At 40.4% G+C, this 19,689-nt stretch overlaps 1 protein-coding gene across 6 annotated transcripts in view; it reads left to right on the forward strand.

Annotated features, from left to right (window-relative positions):
- The window catches only part of Cbfa2t2 (CBFA2/RUNX1 partner transcriptional co-repressor 2), a 102,756-nt gene that overhangs the window by 42,540 nt on the left and 40,527 nt on the right, over positions 1 to 19,689 (forward strand). Inside the window, exon 2 of one of the 6 annotated variants that reach the window (XM_031372372.1) lies at positions 2,799 to 2,890. The exons of the other annotated variants lie outside the window; for them this stretch is intronic. The gene's annotated coding sequence lies outside the window, so the exon portion shown is untranslated. The remainder of the gene's footprint in view (positions 1 to 2,798; positions 2,891 to 19,689) is intronic. 6 annotated transcript variants of the gene reach the window in all.

A 19,689-nucleotide genomic window follows, 5' to 3' on the forward strand; every position in this document is an offset into this window, starting at 1 on the left:
CCCTCCCTACCCTTCCCTTCCCTTCCCTTCCCATTTATTTTACGTATATGAGTACACTGACTGTAGCTATAGAGATGGTTGTGAGCCATGTGGTTCTGTGAATTGAATTTTAGGACCTCTGCTTGCTCTGATCGACCCCATTTGACCCCGTTCGTCTCCACTTGTTCTGGCCCAGAGATTTATTCATTATTATACATAAGTACACTGTAGCTGTCTTCAGAAGCACCTTAAGAGAGCATTAGATCTCATTACAGATGGTTGTGAGCCACCACGTGGTTGCTGGTATTGAACTCAGGACCTTTGGAAGAACAGTCAGTGAGTGCTCTTATTCACTGAGCCATCTCGCCAGCCCTCCCTCTCCCTCTCCCCCCTCTTTCTTTCTCTTTCTCTCTCTCTTCCTTTCTTTCTTTCTAATTAGTTAATTTACTTTTAATGTACATTGGTGTTTTGCCTGCATGTATGTACCTCAGAACAAGAATTACAGACAGTTAAGAGCTGCCATATGGGTGCTGAGAATTGAACCCCAGTCTTCGGAAAGAGCAGCCAGTGCTCTTAACAGCTGAACCATTTCTCCAGCCCCTTCTCAGTTGTGTCTTTTGAAAATAGAAAACTACCTTTTTAGATAGGCATGGAAACATACTTGTTGTCTGAGTGGAGACATGAGGACTGAGCTTAGGGCCAGCTTGTGTTCATGGTGTGTACAAGCCTGCTTCAATTTGCTTTACATCCCAAAAGAAAATAAAGTTCTATTTTCATAATTTTCTCTGTTTACTTAAAATTTTTGATTGTGGGTTTAAAAATTACTTTTTAAAAGATAACATTTTCATGTATGAGTGTTTGCCTGTGCGTGTGTATATATGTACACAACTTACATGCCTGATACCCACAGAAGTAAAAAGAAGGTATTGGATCTCCTGGAACCGAAGGTACCAATGGTTGTGAGCCACCATGTGGGTTCTGGGAATCAAACCCCAGTCTCCTATAAGAGCAGTAAGTGCTCTGATCTATTGAACCATCTCTCAAGCCTTTAAAAATCATCATAAATATTATTACTGTGTAGTTTGCATGTGTGAGTGTGAAAACATGTGTGGGTATGAGAGGAAAACTGTCTGGGACACACACGCTTTCCCTGTTGTGCCATCTAAGTGGTCCTGGTTTGGATGCTATATGACCTGAATATTTTGCATATTATGAGTTCATGAAAATAATTTCTTGGGCTTTGTGTGTGTACATGTGTGTGGTTGTTGTAGTTGTTTGTTGTTAAAAACAAACTCTTATTCTGTAGCCCTAGGCTAGCCTTGAACCTGGCATTTTCCTGCCTCAGCCCCCTTAATACAAGAATTATTGCCAAGCAGTGGTGGTGCACACCTTTAATCCCAGCACTTGGGAGGCAGAGACAGGCTGATTTCTGAGTTCGAGGCCAGCCTGGTCTACAGAGTGAGTTCCAGGACAGCCAGGGCTACACAGAGGAAACCTTGTCTCGAATAACAAAACAACAACAACAACAAAAAAAAAATTATAGGCATGGACTACCATACCTAGCTTTCTTTTGTTATTTTCAAAAAGCTTTTGTTGTTCTGGATGTTAGCCAGGGATTCGTCACGAGTCATTTGTTTGTATTTATGGAGTGAGCATTCTTCATAGCAATATAAAGATCTTGGTCTATATCACTCCCTCCCTAAAATAGAGAGATGTTTTGAATTTAAAATTTTTTCTTTTTATAAAACTGGGGGTAATATATTTTTAGGTAGTTAGAGTGGAAAAACTGCAAATCATTAAATTTTCTTATTTGTTTTAAACCAGGTGTGTTTGAGAGGTCAGTTATGGTGGTGTAACTATGTAACTTAGCATTCTGGTGTCTAAGGTGGGACTGTTGTGAGCTTGAGGCCAGCACTTCATGAAACCCTGTCTCCAAAAACATTAAAATAGGATAAAAGGAGGGCTTAGGAAAAGATCTGCTAATTTGCCCAAGCTTGTAGTTATAGCATTTATCTGGTAAGCCTTAGATTCACCTAACAAAAAGAGGGAAAGAAGCAGGGCAGTGGTGATATATGCCTTTAATCCCAGCACTCTGAAGCTTGAGGCCAAGCTTGGTCTACAGAGTTCCAGGACAGTCAGAGAAAACCCTTTCCTAAATGCTTCCCTACCTCCCCCACCACCACCCTCAAAAGGAAAGAATGAGGAAAAAGAATCAATGGATTGACTTTGCATGTTCTTAACGTTAATGTTCTTGTAACTGGATTTGACACTGAGAATACCATAGTGGAGAGGGCAATTCTAGTTCTGGTCTTAGCTCTCAGGCATTTATGATTGAGGAGCAGAGGCTAGCCCTTCAGAAACAAGAATCTATTATGGTGGATTTAGGGACCTGTGATGTAAAGTCTTTAGTATCTTTATTATGTAGTTGACTGGGAATGCTCAAAATTTTGTAGAGCTCTGTTTGATAAGGGTTTACTTATAGAGCTTTTTTGATTGTTGGTATTATTGTTATTTGATGAAAACATTTACTAAAGCCATGGGTGTAGCATGGATTTTGGAATAATTGTGAACCTGTACATGTAGATGGCTTTCTTCATTCTTTATTTTATTTGATTTTATTTTATTTTAATTTTTGAGATAAGGTCTCACTTTGTAAGTCTTGCATGTCCCGGAACTCAATATTTATAGTTCAGGCTGGGATTGAACTCGAGATCTGCCTACCACTGCCTCCTGTAAGCTAGGATTAAGGGTGTATATAATTATGCCAGCCTAGCCTATCTTCTAAGGATTGCCCACTTTAAATTTTTTTTTCTTTTCAGGGCCAGGTGGTTTGTGCTAGACTTTTCCCAGCACTCGGGGAGCAGAGCCTTTTATGAATTTGAGGCCATTCAGGATTATATCGTGAGGCCAGGTAGGCCCTAGCCCCAACTCATAATTTTCCCTCCAGGCAGTAGCCAGTGATCCTAGGTACTTAGGAAACTGAGGCAGGAGGATTGTAATTTTTAGGTCAGTTTAGACAGTCTAGCAGTACCTGGCTTCAAAATAAAATGTTTGGAGGATGTTAGCTTTGTGGTAATGCTTGTGTCACAGGGGGAAAGGTCCTGTATTCAATCCTTGGCATCACAAAATAAATTTAAAATAATTTTTTTGCATTGATGTTTTATACTCATGATTGGTATTTCAAAACATAGTAGATAGATAGATTCTTTATGTTGTTTTGTTTTGCTTTAATCTGAAGGAACCAGAGGTGTTAACCTATGTTTTAAAACTCACATTTGGTAGTGGTACAAACAGCTGTCACACTGCATAATTGTCACATCATTATGAGAGTTGCTGTTGCTCATTAATCTGTAGGTTTAAGTCAGGGAAAAATTAGTTCTTATAAGACTTTATGTTGGGAGGGCCATCTGCTCCTTATTCCCAAATCCACAAGGAAAAGCTAGCTATATAGCATTTGGAAGTCCATTAATTAAGATGTGTATAGGGAAATGGGTTTTCCTACAAGTGCTGACTCTGTATGAAGGTACTGTACTGTGTGGAAGTATAAGATATGTAGACATTTTCTTCATGTAATGGAAAGGAATCTTAGTTTTGAAGGGTAGTCGTAACCTGATAAAATGCCCATCTGTGACCAGACCTGGGGAGTGTGAAGCCAGCCTCAGCTATGGATTAAAACCATGTCACGAAAGCAAACAGGCCAGAAACCTGAACTTTGATTGCACTTAGACTCAGCTGAGATATGTCTTCCCTTTTTGTTATCCATATACAACTTTAGTATATAAGGATTGGGGGTTGGGACAGGATTTCATTGGTGTCTTAGGCTACCTTTGAACTCCTGGCAGCTGTTTGCTGTCAGATTCCTGAGTGTTGGGGCCCAGCTCTTCATAAACTCCTTGAGGTTGGGATTGTATCTTCGTGTTTATGTTCTTAGTACTTAGTACATTGCTTAGGTCTTGCTAGCCTTTCAGTGACCTTTGTATTAGGAGTGACAATGGTACTTTTATTAAAACTTGTCTTATAATTTCTCCATATTACTTAGTCTATCATAGCATATTATGTGTTAAGGAATACTTATGTATGAATGTGCATTTTCATCAACATAATATATCATTCTTTACTTTTTGTTTTTGTTTTTGTTTTTGTTTTTCCAGACAGGGTTTCTCCGTATAGCCCTAGCTGTCCTGGAACTCCCTCTGTAGACCAGGCTGGCCTCGAACTCAGAAATCCGCCTGCCTCTGCCTCCCAAGTGCTGGGATTAAAGGCGTGTGCCACCACTGCCCAGCTCATTATTTTTGTTAAGTTATATGTCACTATCTAGATATCATTATTCTAGAACATAATTAATCTGCTAGCTTGAGAAATTTGCTATTTTTAATTTAGTCATTAGTATGGAGTTGTTTTATCTACGTGGTAGTTGGTCCTTCTTCAGGACTGTAGTCTGTGTCCCAATCTATAACCTTATTTAGCTTTCTTTTTTGTTGTGTTCATGACTTTCTGGCTTTAAGCTCTTCAGGTAAGCCTTAAACTCAGAGATCTACCTGCTTCTGCTTCCTGAGTGCTGAGAGGCATGAGCCACCACACCTGACCCTTTTCAATTAAGTTTTAATTCTATTTATGGAGATAAAGTTAACTTATCAGCCAGCAATGTGAATGAAGTATGTGATGAGATTTTTCTGTTTTCTTTTGCTTTGTCTGAGACACAGTTTCTTTGTGAAGACCAGGTTGACCTCGAACTCAGAGATCCACCTGCCTCTGTCTCCTGAGTGCTAGGATTAAAGGTATGTGCCACCACACCTGGCTAAGTTTTTCTCTCTAAGTTAATCATTTTAGTAAATATTTTTAAATAATTTTTTCAAAAAGATAATTTTGAATGAAATTATTTAAAATTATTCTTTGAACTTAAACACAGTTGGAAATTTATGAGATGAATTTCTAAGTCAGTTTAGTTTGTATTTAGGTGATAATATGTTTCTACTAGCAATATTGTAACCATTTGTTAGCTTTATTCTTTTGTAATGTATTTTGTTAGATAATGCACTCATTCTTAGCACTTTCACTGATCTTTGGAAGAATAACTCTCAAAGTTCTGGAAGTACTTTTCTGTACTCCCTCCTATATGAATTGCAGTATTTGTCATTGTGTATTACTTGCTTTGTAGTTTTTCATCCTCTTTTAATGCCCTCTTTTTTTTTTTTTTCCGAGACAGAGTTTCTCTTATAGCCCTGGCTGTCCTGGAACCCACTCTGTAGACCAGGCTGGCCTCTAACTCAGAAATCCGCCTGTCTCTGCCTCCCAGGTGCTGGGATTAAAGGCGTGCACCACCACCGCCTGGCTTAATGCCCTCAATTTTTGTTGTTTGGTTTAAGTAAACCTTCTTTCCTTCTGACTTAGGGTTTGATTGCACTCCTTTTCTTTTTTTTTTTTTTTTTTTTTTTTTTTTTTTTTTTTTTTTTTGGTTTTTGGAGACAGGGTTTCTCTGTCCTGGAACTCACTCTATAGACCTCGAACTCAGAAATCCACCTGCCTCTGCCTCCCAAGTGCTGGGACTAAAGGCATGTGCCACCACTGCCCGGCTCCACTGCAATTCTTATAAAGGAAACATTTGGTTGGGGTTGGCTTACAGTTCAGAGGCTTGACTATTATGGTCATGGTGGGAAATGTGGTGGCTTGCAGGCAGACTTGGTGCTGGAGAAGGAGCTGAAAGTTTGATCTCTAGGAAGCAGGAGCCTGCCACACTAGGCCTAGCTTGAGCATTTGAGACCTCAAAGCCTTCCTCCATGGTGACACACTTCCTCCAACAAGGCCACATCTCTTAGTGCTATTCCCTATGGGTCAAGTTTTTAAACACAAGTCTATGTGGGATATTCCTATTCAGATCACCACAACTTTCCCATTTCTTGTTTTGTTTTGCTTTTTGTTTGTTTTTAAATCTAAGAACTCACAATTCCAAATTGGTCTCAAACTCACTATTTAGCTGAGAATTTCTGATTCTCCTGCCTTGCTAGTGCTCAGAATATAAGCATGTTCACAGTGCTTGGTTTATGCACTCTGCCCTTTAAGTAACATTTTAAGATTAGAAGAAAACTTTTTCTCCTGCCCCCTCTGTATTGTAGTAGAGGACCAGAGATGATAACAGCAATAGGATGGATGCAGTGATGAGAATGGTTTGTAAAGTGGCGTGCAGTTTAGAACAGTATTGACTTCACTTTCTGATAACAAAACAGATTAGATTGAGGGGTGATTTCATTGAGCTTTTTATGGAGGTGACGAGCTGTTGTTTTGTGTGTGCTCATATTTGTTTTGCATTTGGCCAAAAATTTACACCCTCTAAATTCAAAATGAGACTTTTAGTAGGTTAAATGTAAGTTTTAGGCTAAAGTACCCCTTCTGACTTGAGCATAGAGTACACACTTTGGCTGCTTAGATGAGGACCTGTTTTGGTTTGTTGTAATTGTTAACATGGAATAATCTAGACTTATCTGCAAATAGATTCTCAAAGAGAGAGTATCTAAATTAGATTGGCCTGTGGGAATGTCTTGGGGTGGGTAGTGTAGTATCTTGATTACATTGATGTGAGAAGACCCAGTCGAATGTGAGGAGTACCATTCCCTAGGTTTGGGACTTGATTAAGTAGAGCGGAAAAAATGAGCTAAGCACCAAGCGTAGCTGCAGTCATTCTGTTTGTTCTTGGCTGTGGCCCTATCACCAGCACCTCCATGTAGGATCCTGTCTCCTGGAGTTAGGAGTTCAGGCAAACCCTTTCTCCTTTGACGTTGCTTTTGTCGGGAGTTTCATCACAGCAACATTAAAGAGACAAGCCAGTCAAATTTATCCTTTTATTAAAGAGACTCTTAAATAAAATAAAAGTCAAGACTGAGGTCTTATGCTTATGACTTGAGCCTTGATTTGCCTTCCCTGTTGTGTTATTCTTTCAGATATTCTGTCCTAGTGTTCCCTCAATCCTAACCACTGTTGAAACCTTACATGTATTCACTCAGGAGTCCTGTGTTAACCCAAAACAAAATAGAAAGATGTGAAAGTGGGACCAGGAAAACTAGAAAAGTGACTTGGCGGTTAAGAATACTTGTTCGGGCTGGTGAGATGGCTGAGCGGGTAAGAACACTGACTGCTCTTCCAAAGGTCCTGAGTTCAAATCCCAGCAACCACGTGGTGGCTCACAACCACCCATAATGAGATCTGATGACCTCTTCTGGTGTGTCTGAAGTCAGCTACTGCCACGGACCGGGATTTCTCACGGGGTCCCTGTTCCGCGGGACAAGGGATTCTGGCCAGGTGGGCACGGGATTCGGCTTTGACAAACAGACTACACATGGGTGGTGTAAAATCTGAGTGTATTTCTTTAAAAATAACATGAGGCTTTTACAATCATTGTAAAAGAGAAATTAAAAAATCTGGCAGCACAACAGTTGAGGTACCTCTGAGGCTATCTGAAACATACTGGGTCTAAAGCAGCAGCTATCTCCTCTGAACTGGTGCTGTATCCCCCGGGCCCAAGTGCTTTGGGCCCGGGGAACTGCGAGAGATACATGAATCTGAGTCCTAGCCCATCTAAGTTCTAGTGCTAGTCCTACATGTGAGTCCAAGTCCTTCTTCCAGTCCTAGTGCTAGACTGAAGTCACGTAGGCAAGCGACCCGCCCACACACCAAGGTCACCTGACTTCTAAAAGCCAGGTGTAGAGCAGGAGGAAGAGGGGTAGAGCCCTCTCTGTTGAGGTATTCTTATGCTAATTCTTTGGTTCTTGCTAGAGGCAGGCAGAGGAGAATCTCGACCTAACTCTTTCAGCTAATGTCTTAGAGTGAGAGAAACCTTTCAATTACTTTCTAGTACTTAAAACATTAAACTAGGATAGTTGGAAACATTGGTGAAGGTCAGAAAACAATGTCCGAATTTTCTCTTGCTAGCTGTAAGAAAATGATATCTTGGTGAGTTCTTAGCACACTAGTACGAGGACATATCTGGGCCACCTCTGAGTTTGGGGTGCCAGGCAACAATGTGGAGGCAGGAGGTTGACTTTCCTTGAAGTTTTCGCCTCAAATACCGCCATCACGCAAGTGTGCGTGGCAAGCTACAGTGTACTTATGTATAATAATAAATAAATAATTTAAAAAAAAAAAGAATACTTGTTCTTGGAGAGGAGCTGGGTTCAATTTCCAACACACCCTCATAGCAGCTCTTGCTGTCTGTAACTCCAGGTCTACAGGGATCTGACACCCAGTTTCTGACCTCCCAGTGCACCAGGCTCTGGAATGGTACAGACATAAACATGAAAGAAACAACTCATATACACAAAGTAAATCTATAAAGAAAAAATTTTAATTAAAAGGGATTTAGTTGGAGGAGGTGGGGGCCAGGGGCTGGAAGGAGGACATGCGAGTGACCATATATATATGTGTATGTATGAAATTATTAAAAGACCCAAGGCTTTTTGGACGTAAAAATGGAAGTCAGGCCGGGCAGTGGTGGCGCATGCTTTTAATCCCAGCACTTGGGAGGCAGAGGCAGGCGGATTTCTGAGTTTGAGGACAGCCAGGGCTACTCAGAGAAACCCTGTCTCGAAAAACCAAAAAACCAAAAAAAAAAAAAAGTCAATGTAACTAGAGTAATCCTACCAATATATGAAGAAATGCTTGGTAGTGCAGTGGATGTCTAATTGTTCAGAAGGAAATCAAGTTTAATAAAATGTAAATGAAAATCATTATAAGATGTGACCGAAAGGGATTCCCAGGAAGTGGGTGTTGACCTATTATTTATGCCATGTCATTAGTTCCATTTCCACGATCGCTCTCTTGCTGTGACCACATGTATTTTTTATAAGTAATTGTAATTACACTGTACAGTTTTTTGCTTTTTTTTTTTTTTTTTTTTTTTTTTTTTTTTTTTTGGTAGAGAATGGCCCTCAGCTTGGCTCTTTATTGTATGCATTCCCCAATTGCTGATATTCTTTGTAATTATTTTCAATACCTTCACAGTTTGCATTGGTAATTACATGCTGTCTTACCATTTAATTGACCACTCCTCCTTGGAATAAATTGCATTTCTCCTTGACTTATTTTCTTAAAGACAGATATCTAAGGAGTGAGGTCACACAGTCAAAGAGAATGAATATTTTGCTGGCAAAGAAATACTTTTTAAAAACCCTACTAATTTAATGTACTTTGAAATACATTTGGTTTTGCTCTTCTGACTACTAATGGTATCAAATGAGAATATAGATAATCTATAAAAACTCTTTAATAGCCAAAACTTGAAATGGGTGACTATTTTCTTCCAAAAGGCATGGTCCCAGTTTATTGTATTTTGGCAGAGCTGCGGGGACTGGCAGAGGAAATGTGAGGGGAATTGGTATTAAAGTTTTAGTTAAGATAAATAAAAAGCTTATTTTAGAATAAGATTAATTATAGAAGAAAAATATAATTATTTATGATATGACTGATATGTTGGTTTTGGTTTCTTTTTTCTTTTTTTCTTTTTTCTTTTTTTTTGAGACAAAGTTTCTTTGTGTAGCCCTGACCTCTTAACTCAATAGATCCACCTACCACTGCTTGAGATTAAAGGCATGTGCCACCACATCCTACCTAATATTTTCTTTTAAAAATTCTTAGTTTTTGCATTGTATGTGTGTTTGTAGATCAAAACACAGATTGCAGGAGCCATTTCTCTCTTTTCACGATGTGGGTCCCAGGAATCAATTTCAGGTTCTCAGCAAGCCACTATGCTAAGAACATATATGCCTTTGTTTATGTTGTTTGTTGGTTTTTATTTTTTGCTTTGTTTGTTTTTGAGACCATGTTCTTCTATGTAGTCCTCCCTGTCTGTCCTGAAAACCACTCTATAGACCAGGCTGGCCTTGAACTCAGAGATCTGCTTGACTCTGCCTCCTGGGTTGGGATTGAAGGTGTGTACTACTACCATAGCCCAGCGCCTGTTTAATTTTTAAAGTCGGGATCTCATAATATTGCTATGGTTTGCCTGGCTCTCATCTGTAATCGCAGTACTCCTAAGGTTCTTATAAGATAAGATGCTGCCATGAGATTAAGCTTAACCTGAGCTACAGATGGTTGTGAGCCACCATGTGGTTGCTGGAATTTGAACTCAGGACCTTCAGAAGAGCTGTCGGTGCTCTTAACTGCTGAGCAATCTCTCCAGCCTACTTTTAAAAAAGGGTGTTTTTTTTGTTTTTGTTTTTTTTTTTTTTTGATGCTTTTTTATCCCATATACATGAGTGTTTTGCCTGCGTGTATGTGCCAGAATAGAGTAATGGATTCCCTGAAACTGGAGTTACAGGAAGGGTTAAGCTTCCATGTGGGTGCTGGAAATTGAACCAAGTGCTATGAACTACTGATCCATTTCTCTTCAACCCCTAAAAAAGTTTAAAGTAGGCGGCTGGAGAGATGGCTCAGTGGTTAAGAGCACAGACTGCTCTTTCAAAGGTCCTGAGTTCAAATCCCAGCAACCACATGGTGGCTCACAACCATCTTCAGTGGGATCTGACACCCTCTTCTGGAGTGTCTGAAGACAGCTACAGTGCACTTAAATATAATAAATAAATAAATCTTTAAAAATAAAATAAAATCTTTAAAAAAAAAAGTTGTAACCAGAAGCATAAAGCAAGTGCTGACAGATGCTGAGTTCAAGGCCAAACTGGTTTAGCAAGTTCCAGGGCAGCCTAGGCTACATGGTGAATACGTCTCAGAGAACCTAAGTAAATAATTAAAGAAGGAGCTAGATAGAGATGCAGAGTCCCACAGCCAAATATTAGGCAGAGAGAGAGCCCGGGGTTGCAGGTGTCTATCTGGTCCCTCCACTCACAGCTCAGGGAACCTGGTGGATGAGTGGGAGGAGGAAATGTGGGAGCTAGAGGTGTCAGGACACTGAGAGAAAGGCTACAGAATTAACAAAGCAAGGGGTCGGGGTCAAAGAGACTGAAGTAGCAAATCTCAGAGCCTGATGTGAGGAGTTTGTGCCTAGTCTTATTGTATCTTGTGCTGTGTTTGGTTGATGTTGCTGGGAGTCATGTTCTTTTCTGGGCATTGTGGTGGTGATGTGGATCTGGAGGGGAGGGGAGATGGGAAAGCTGGGAGGAATGGAGGGAGAGGACACTGTGGTCACAATGCATTGTATAAGAGAAGATTAAATAAAAATTTTTAAAAAATCTACAGATGGCTTACTGGTTAAGAGCACATACTGCTTTTTCAGAGTACTTGAATTTAGATCCATTCTCCATATTTCTCTCCCTCCCTCCCTCCCCTGAGGATCAATTCTCAGGTCCTTAAGTATTGTACAAACATTCTACCACCGAAATAAAGCCTGTCTTCCCTCAGACAGGGTCTTACTGTACACTTGCCCCAGCTGGCTTAGAACTCTAGCTCTTCCACCACAACCTTCTGAGCGCTAGATTACAGGACATGCTCCCTTGCTCAACATACTTAAATCATGTACTATTCAGTGTCCTTAAGTCATCATCATCATTCATCTTCAGAAACTGTCTTTTAAATTGAAATTCTATATCCATTAAATGGTAACTCTCCCGTTCATTTACCTGTTTCTGGAACCTACCATTCTCTCAGAAAACCTTTTAAGTAGACCACAACAGTGTTTGCCTTTTTGTGTCTAGCTTATTTCACATAGCACACCATTATACTTTTCTAACATGTCAAAATTTCCTTCAAGGCTGATTATTACTGCATTGTAGGTATATACTTCATTTTCCCCAGGGCGTGTGCAGTGTTTGGTTGGTGTTTCTGAGATGTTGTTATGTAGCCCAGGCTGGCCTTCAGAGTGGTATGTAACTGAGGCTGGCTTTGAATGGTTGATTCTCCTACTTTTACCTTGAAAACACTAGGATTACTGTTCTGCACCATTCCTTGTCTCTACTTCTTTAGTTTAGCTGCTGTGAATAATGCTGTTAATGGGAATGACTATAGTAATATAAATATCTTTTCACGAGTTTGCCTTTTAGTCAAGTGACAGATAATTTTAAAAATGGGATATGTATCACTGTTTTCAAATAAACAAGGCAATTGAGTCCCTAATGTGAATTTGAAAATCTGTTTTCTCTCTCCTCCCCACTTGCCTATCCTCTCACAAAGGGGCTCTAGAATGCTCAGCAATTCCAGACCAAACTTTAAAAACTGTTTAAAAGACCCTGGAGAATACTCTAATCCCAGCATTCTGGAGACAGACTGTGGAAGGTTGCTACAGGTTCCAGGTCAGCCAGGGCTACATAGTATAAGTTCAAGCCCAGCTTAGGATATCATCACCCAGTCTCCATCAGTAAGCCCAGTTCAGGATATCACCCAGTCTCCATCAGTAAGCCCAGTTTAGGATATCGCTCAGTCTCCATCAGTAAGCCAGGGCAAACCTGAACACGAAGAAGTCATTAGAAGAGTTTAAATTCATTTCTGAAAGGACTCATTTAAATCATTAGCTGATTTAAATCAGCTAGATTGAAGTGTCACATCAGAAGCAAGGTTAGGGCCTAGTTGTGATTGCTCATGGCCGTGGCATCACCAGTGGACTAGAGATATGTGATACCTTGTAAAATATTCTGCAGTTGGATCAACAGCATTTACTCGATACTTGTGTCTGCTGGTGCTGGTTGTGTCAGTGGCTGGAGCTAGAGAGACCTGAGTTTCTACCATAGGAGAGCCATTATTTAGTGGTATGAAAAGTTGATAGTGTTCTGTTTTAGACACATAAACAAATAAGCAAGTGAAGTGAGGAGGGTTGTATTTGAATAAAAAGACTAGAGTTAACATTTTCTGACAGTCTCAGGCTTCTAGATTCTGACTGTGGTAATAAATGTTTGGCCAGGACATTAATGCTACATAATGTTAAATGGTTGAGATTAGTAAATTTAGACGGTGGCAAAGGTACTCTCCCTGAAAAGGTTCAGGATATTTGTTATTTTTCTTTCTTTTTCTTTTTCTTTTCTTTCTTCTTTTTTTTTTTTTTAGGTTTATTTTATTTATTATATGTAAATATACTGTAGCTGTCTTCAGACACACCAGAAGAGGGCATCAGATGTCATTACGGATGGTTGTGAGCCACCATGTGGTTGCTGGGATTTGAACTCAGGACCTTCAGAAGAGCAGTCAGTGCTCTTAACCACTGAGCCATCTCTCCAGTCCTGTTATTTTTCTTGATATGAAAAATAATACCTTAGAGGAGATTTGAAACAGATGGTGTGCAGTTGGAGTAGACTCTGTTATTCCAAATAAACATTTGCTGGAACTGGGTTACAGCAATCCATATTTCACTCTTCCATATTTACTTTATCAGGTCAGCTGTGTTGCTGCTGCTTTTACTTGCATGCAGGTTATCAACAGGCTTTGATATTGGCAGGCTGATTACAACATATCTTTAAATATTAAAATGATTAGCACTGGAAGAAACCCTATAGTTATCTACCCTCCATACTCAGTGACGTAATGATTGTTAATGCATTCTAACAGGAGAGCTCTCTAACAGTAGCTGTGTGTGTATAATCTAGCAGCACTTTCTCATCTCTTTGATTTTACACCTCCTTAGTGAAATGGCTTGTCTCAGGTGCTAGTGTAGCTAACCAGTTAGTATTAGAATCAGGTTTCAGGCACAGATTCAAGATCAGTGTTATCTTCCACAGGAGCCTTGCTTGCTATGGAAGAGTAGCTTCATTCTTTGTTTTTTGTTTTGTTTTGTTTTGAGACAGGATTTTTCTGTGTAATAGCCCTGGATGTCCTGGACCTGCTTTGTAGACCAGGCTGGCTTCAAAACTCACAAAGATCTGCCTGCCTGTCTCTCCAGCGCTGGGAATAAAGGTGTGTGCCAGCATGCCTCCCCATAACCCCCTGACAGGGTTTCTCTGTATATCCTGTAAAGTTCTGCAATTCAGGACATTAAGCCGTCCTCCCTCAAGGCAGGGTCTTGCTGTATACTGCCCAGGCTAGTCTTGAACTCAGCTGCTTCTGGATCAAGGCATACACAACTTTTAAATTGAGGAAGAAATGAAAATTTTATGGGTTTGGTCTCATGTAGTCCAGATTATTACTCACACTCATTGTAGTTGAGGACCTTGAACTTCTGATTCTCTTTCCTCTTACTTCCAAGTCCTAGGGGAAGGGTTTATGTGAGTACCTACTTCATGCATGTTAGATGAGGTATCTATCAACTGCGATATATCCCAAGTCCTAAATGAACTCTTATCTGGCCTAAAAATATTATAGCTATTGTGCTTGTAGGGTAAGATTTGTGTGCAGTCTTTTATGTTTTTAATCTTTGGTGAAATGGTATATTTATTCTTTTTGTTCTTGTGCTTTTTTGTGTGTAACAGTTAGGGGTGTGGGTGAATAGAGACAGGAAGGTCACCATGGTTGCTGACCACAAGCCTGGTCCCAGGTTCAGAGACACCTTGTCCCCAAGGAATAAAATAAAGGAGTTTGGATGCCTCCCTGGCTACCCCATGTGAACATCCACAAAATAAACAAGTTTAAAAGGTTTTTTTCTGAGGCCGGGCATGGTGGTGCACGCCTTTAATCCCAGCACTTGGGAGGCAGAGGCAGGCGGATTTCTGAGTTCGAGGCCAGCCTGGTCTACAGAGTGTGTTCCAGGACAGCCAGGGATACACAGAGAAACCATGTTTCGAAAAACCAAAAAAAAAAAAGTTTTTTCTGCATGCCAGTTTAAATTCAAACAGTTTTAAAAAACAAATAAACAAATAAAACAAAAAAACCCAGTCAACTCGGTCAAAACCCACTACTTCTGATTCAATAGCTTTTTTTTTTTTTTTATAAGAGTTATCTTATGTATACGTACATTGTAGCTATTTTCAGACACACCAGAAGAGGACATCAGATCCCATTACAGATGGTTGTGAGCCACCATGGGGTTGCTGGGAATTGAGCATCAGACCTCTGGAAGAAGTCTCTTAACCTCTGTGCCATCTCTGTAGCCCCTCAATAGCTTTTGTTTTGGTTTGTTTTTTGTTTTTTTGTTGTTGTTTTTTGGTTTTTCGAGACAGAGTTTCTCTGTGTAACCCTGGCTGTCTGGCTGTCCTGGAACTCACTCTGTAGACCAGGCTGGCCTTGAACTCAGAAATCCTCCTGCCTCTGCCTCCCAAGTGCCGGGATCAAAGGTGTACGCCACCACTGCCCAGCCTCAATAGCTTTTTTTAAGCCACAGTAACATTTAAATATGGTTAAGATTGCACAAGTTGGTTGGTTGGAAGGCTAAGTAAGCCTTCAACTTGCTCAAATAGAATTACAAAAAGGCAAAATTGGGATATTCATAGAGATACAGTCCACTGGAATCACTAGCACTGGGCAGCTGTTATATTTAGGCTTGAAATAATTAAGGAATTCAGGCATCCTTAGACTGTCTTCTGTTATCCTTTCTTCCCAGAGATTTGTGGATGTGTGGGCTGACACCACCACCAGCAATCATAGCAATCATCTCCACAAATTGCAAGTTGCAAGTAATGAGGGGTAGTACACTTTACCTGTAAGTCTCTTCATGCATTTCCTGCCAACTCAAGTACCTCTTTGGTGAGGTACTCCATCCAGGATGGCTGAGATGGCTGTGGCTGGTTGTCCTAGATTTCAGTCAGGTGTTAATTTTATGTGGCCAACAGGGAACTGCTGGGGTGGTGGGGTGAGGGGTGGGGAGAGGCTTTCTGGAGTCATTTCCAGCCTTACTGCCAACCATTTGGAACTGTGCTGAAGCTCAGACAATCAAGTAAGAGAGAAGGTCAGGCAGATGCTCCGTAGATCCAAGATCAAACTCAGTAAATAAAATTTAAAAGGTACTTCAGAGCTGTAAAGATTATTAAGAAGGTAAAAGTTGCTTCATCTAGGCCTTGTAGCTTAAATTCAGTCCCTGGAACCCACCTGGTAGAAACAGAAAATGGATTCTCCCAAGTTGTCCTTTGACCTCCACACTCTCAAAACTAAAGGTATTAGTGTTTTGAGACAGTGTCACTTATGTATTTCTGGCTGGCCTGGTACTAACAGTAACCTGCCTGCTTCTAACATTAGGTTTTTGTCTATTTGTTTTTGGAAAAAGTGTTTCTCTGTACAGCCCTGGATGTCCTGGAATTTATTCTATAGACCAGGGTGTAAAGATTTTTGTTGTTTATGGATGTCTTAGTTAGGGTTTCTATTACTGTGAAGAGACACCATGACCAGGGCAAGTCTTATAAAGGACAACATTTATTTGGGGCTGGCTTACAGGTTCGGAGGTTCAGTACATTATCATCAAGGTGGGAACATGGCCCCTTCCGGTCAGACATGATGCTGGAGAAGCTGAGAGTTTTGCATCTTCATCTGAAGGCTGCTAGCAGAATACTGACTTCCAGGCAGCTAGGGTGAGGGTCCTAAATCCCACACCTACAGTGACACACCTACTCCAACAAGGCCACACCTTCAAATAGTGCCACTTCCTGGGCCAAGCATATGCAAAGCTATGGATATGGGTGTTTTATCTGCGCATATATATGTCTGCACACCAGAAGAGGGCATTGGATCTCATTATGAACAGTGTGAGCTATCATGTGAGTGCACGGAATTGAACTCAGTAACTCTGGAATAGCTTAACCATCTGGATGGCTGAACCATCTCTCCAGCTGCCTAAAATAAGAACATTTAAGAAAGTATTTTATTTCTGAACTAATTCCCTGGCTGCTGTTTTTCATGCACTTCTTTTAGTTTCTTTGTTTCTTAAATATAGAATTCTGGAATGCAGTTCTCAGACCTGTTCTTTAATAACTTCATCCAAGTTACATACTCTCAGGCTTTAAAAATTATCTATGTAACCATCAGTTGACATCCATTAATTCAAAGCCCACACTTCTATTCCAGGTCAGTCAGGCTACACTACAAGTGGAAATTCATATATTTAGGTATATCAGAAAACCATGTAAAGGCATGGGGAAACAGAAGGTCCTGGAAGACATCAACACCTGCCTCCACCTGAGCTCAGAGTTTTGAGAAAAAGTTTGTGTTGTTTAAAGACATCAGGTTGTGACATCAGGTTGTGAGCAAGCTAATCTAGCAGAGAAAGCCATCCCATAAAACGTGTTACTTTCTTTTTCTAGTCTAGGAAAGTGACTTTTTATTTTTTTAGTTTCTGTTCTTTTCTTCTTTTTGAAACAAGGTTTCTCTATGTAGCTCTCACTGCTCTGAAGCTTACTGCAAACCACACTGGCTTTGAACTCAGGTTGTTTCTGCCTCCCAAATGCTGTGATTAAAAAAGGCTTGCACCGTGGACTGGAGAGATGGCTCAGCAGTTAAGAGCACCAACTGCTCTTCCAGAGGTCCTGAGTTCAATTCCCAGCAACCACATGGTGGCTCACAACCATCTGTAATTGGATCCGATGCCCTCTTCTGGTGTGTCTGAAAACAGCTACAGTGTACTCATATAAATAGAAATAAATTAATTAATTACAAAAAAAGGCCTGCACTACCACACCTGACCTTTTTCCTTTACTTAAAAAAGAAAAAAAAAAGAATTATTTTTATTTTCTGTCTATGAGTTTTTTGCCAGCATATCTATGTGTACATTTTGAATGTGCCTGAGGTGTGAGGAAGATAAAAGAGGGTGTGTTATCAAATCCCCTAGAACTCAAGTTAGAGAATTGTGAGGTATCTTGTGGGCCCTGGGGATCAAACTTAGGACCTCTGATAAAACAATAAGCATTCTTAAAGTGCTGAGTTGTCCACATTTGTTTTTTTTCTTCTTCCTTTGTAAATTCGTCGTCTTAAAGGATCTTTGGTTTGGATCAGTGTTTTTCAACCTTCCTAATGCTGCGACCCTTTCAGTTCCTCATTTGTGGTGACCCCCAACCATACAATTATTTCATTTCTAATGTATGACTGGTTTTGCTACTGTTATGAATCATAACATAAATATCTGATGTGCAGGATGTTTGTTAAGTAACCCTCAAAGGGTTGAGAATTGCTGGTTTAGATTGGAGACATGGCTGGGGGGGTCTTAAAAATGAATTTCCAGAATTAGGTACTGGAAATGGCAGCAAAGAAATGTAAAGCCAGATATTTCATTGGGACAGATATGGACAGATTGTAGAATGTACAGAATGATGAGATCTAGTTTGGGGTCTGGGAATCACTGCACCAACCACCCAAACACAGATCTCAGTCAGACAGGGTTTATTGAATGTACACCCCAAGACTGATCAGGGAAGTAGTCCAGACTTGGGAACTGTACTGCCTGCCACCTTGAGTCAAGATCCTACAAGCTTTTAAGGCTGAAACCCAGTTATTTCATAGTCAGGGTTTAAGGATAGGGGACTTCCTTAGGAACATGTCCTCATTGTACATTTATCCTGTCTTCATTGTTTGGGATATTCAGCTGTAGCAGGGGACTTGCCTTACCCAACATTCATGCCTTGACTTGCCAACCAGAAGGTCAATTACTAACTATGTGCATGTCTCTTTCTGTCAAGTCGTATGTCAATTCCCAGGGCGGTCTTAGGAACTTAAAACTTTATTTGACCCCTACTCAAAATGGAAGTTTTAATCTAAATGGCTTCTTAATATTGGTTCAGGTGTCTCTCTTATGTTGGGGCCCATCCCAGGGGCAGCTTATAAGTCCAAAAACCGTAAAAGCTCATACACAGCTGTAGGAAAAGTGTGGCTGGGAGGTTGGTTAGCCAAGCAGTTCCAGCTGACCTCTATTGTGATTGGTTTCCAAGAAACCAAAGCACAGAACACAATAGAATATGCAATCATCTCAGGCATAAGAAAGTTTCCTATACATAGGAAACTTTAGAGAAATAGTTCATGAGAAAGCGTCCTTATAACATTGATAACAGCACAAAATTACTGTCTAGATAGGCAACAGTTACCTAGGCTGTAACATCTAGATATTTTGTGAACATTTGGCTTTGTGACTTATCCAGAAGATCAGTAATAACTTGAAAAAGAAGATCTGAGTAAATAGTTAAGACTTACTAAAGAGAAAGGGTACTTAATATGTATGTAATACTGGCTTTTTGTTTGGGTTTTTTTTTTTTTCTTCTTTTTTTTTTTCCGAGACAAGGTTTCTCTGTGTATCCCTGGCTGTCCTGGAACTCACTCTGTAGACCAGGCTGGCCTCAAACTCAGAAATCCACCTGCCTCTGCCTCCCAAGTGCTGGGATTAAAGATGTCCACCACCACCACTGCCCGGAAATCAGCCTTTTCATCTGCAGACCATCATTACTGTTTGAACGTAGGAGTAATAATAGTACAGGTGCTGGTTTGTGGGTAGTCAAGGGAACAAGAAGTAGGGAATGCACGTGGCCTGTAAACTCTGTTCTTGAGGCTGGATTTTATCCACTAGCTAAGTTCTCAGGAGATTAAGCATGAGGTTGGAGTTGGGCTGACCCACTGTTGTTATTCTGCCAAGTGCTGAATGTTAAAACACATCTATCTGACTGCTGAGCTTCCTTCAGCCTTTGGCACTCTTGCTGTAAAGACAGGTGGTCTGAGAAAGATGCCCTCCAGGTTGATGCACACTGCACATAACATAACAGTGCGAGACAACTGTCGGTTCCTTTCTTCCACTCCCTCCAGAAAGCTGGGCCCCAGATGGAAGACCTGGAAACATGTCAACTGTTCTCTGAAGGGCATTGAGAAAACACTGGCAGGAAGAAAACAGCAAGCGTAACAGCTCATTAGTCCACTAATCAGATAGGACGACCATCAATTTCATGA

The sequence above is a fragment of the Mastomys coucha genome, unplaced genomic scaffold (assembly GCF_008632895.1).
Source record: "Mastomys coucha isolate ucsf_1 unplaced genomic scaffold, UCSF_Mcou_1 pScaffold15, whole genome shotgun sequence".
NCBI lineage: Eukaryota > Metazoa > Chordata > Mammalia > Rodentia > Muridae > Mastomys > Mastomys coucha.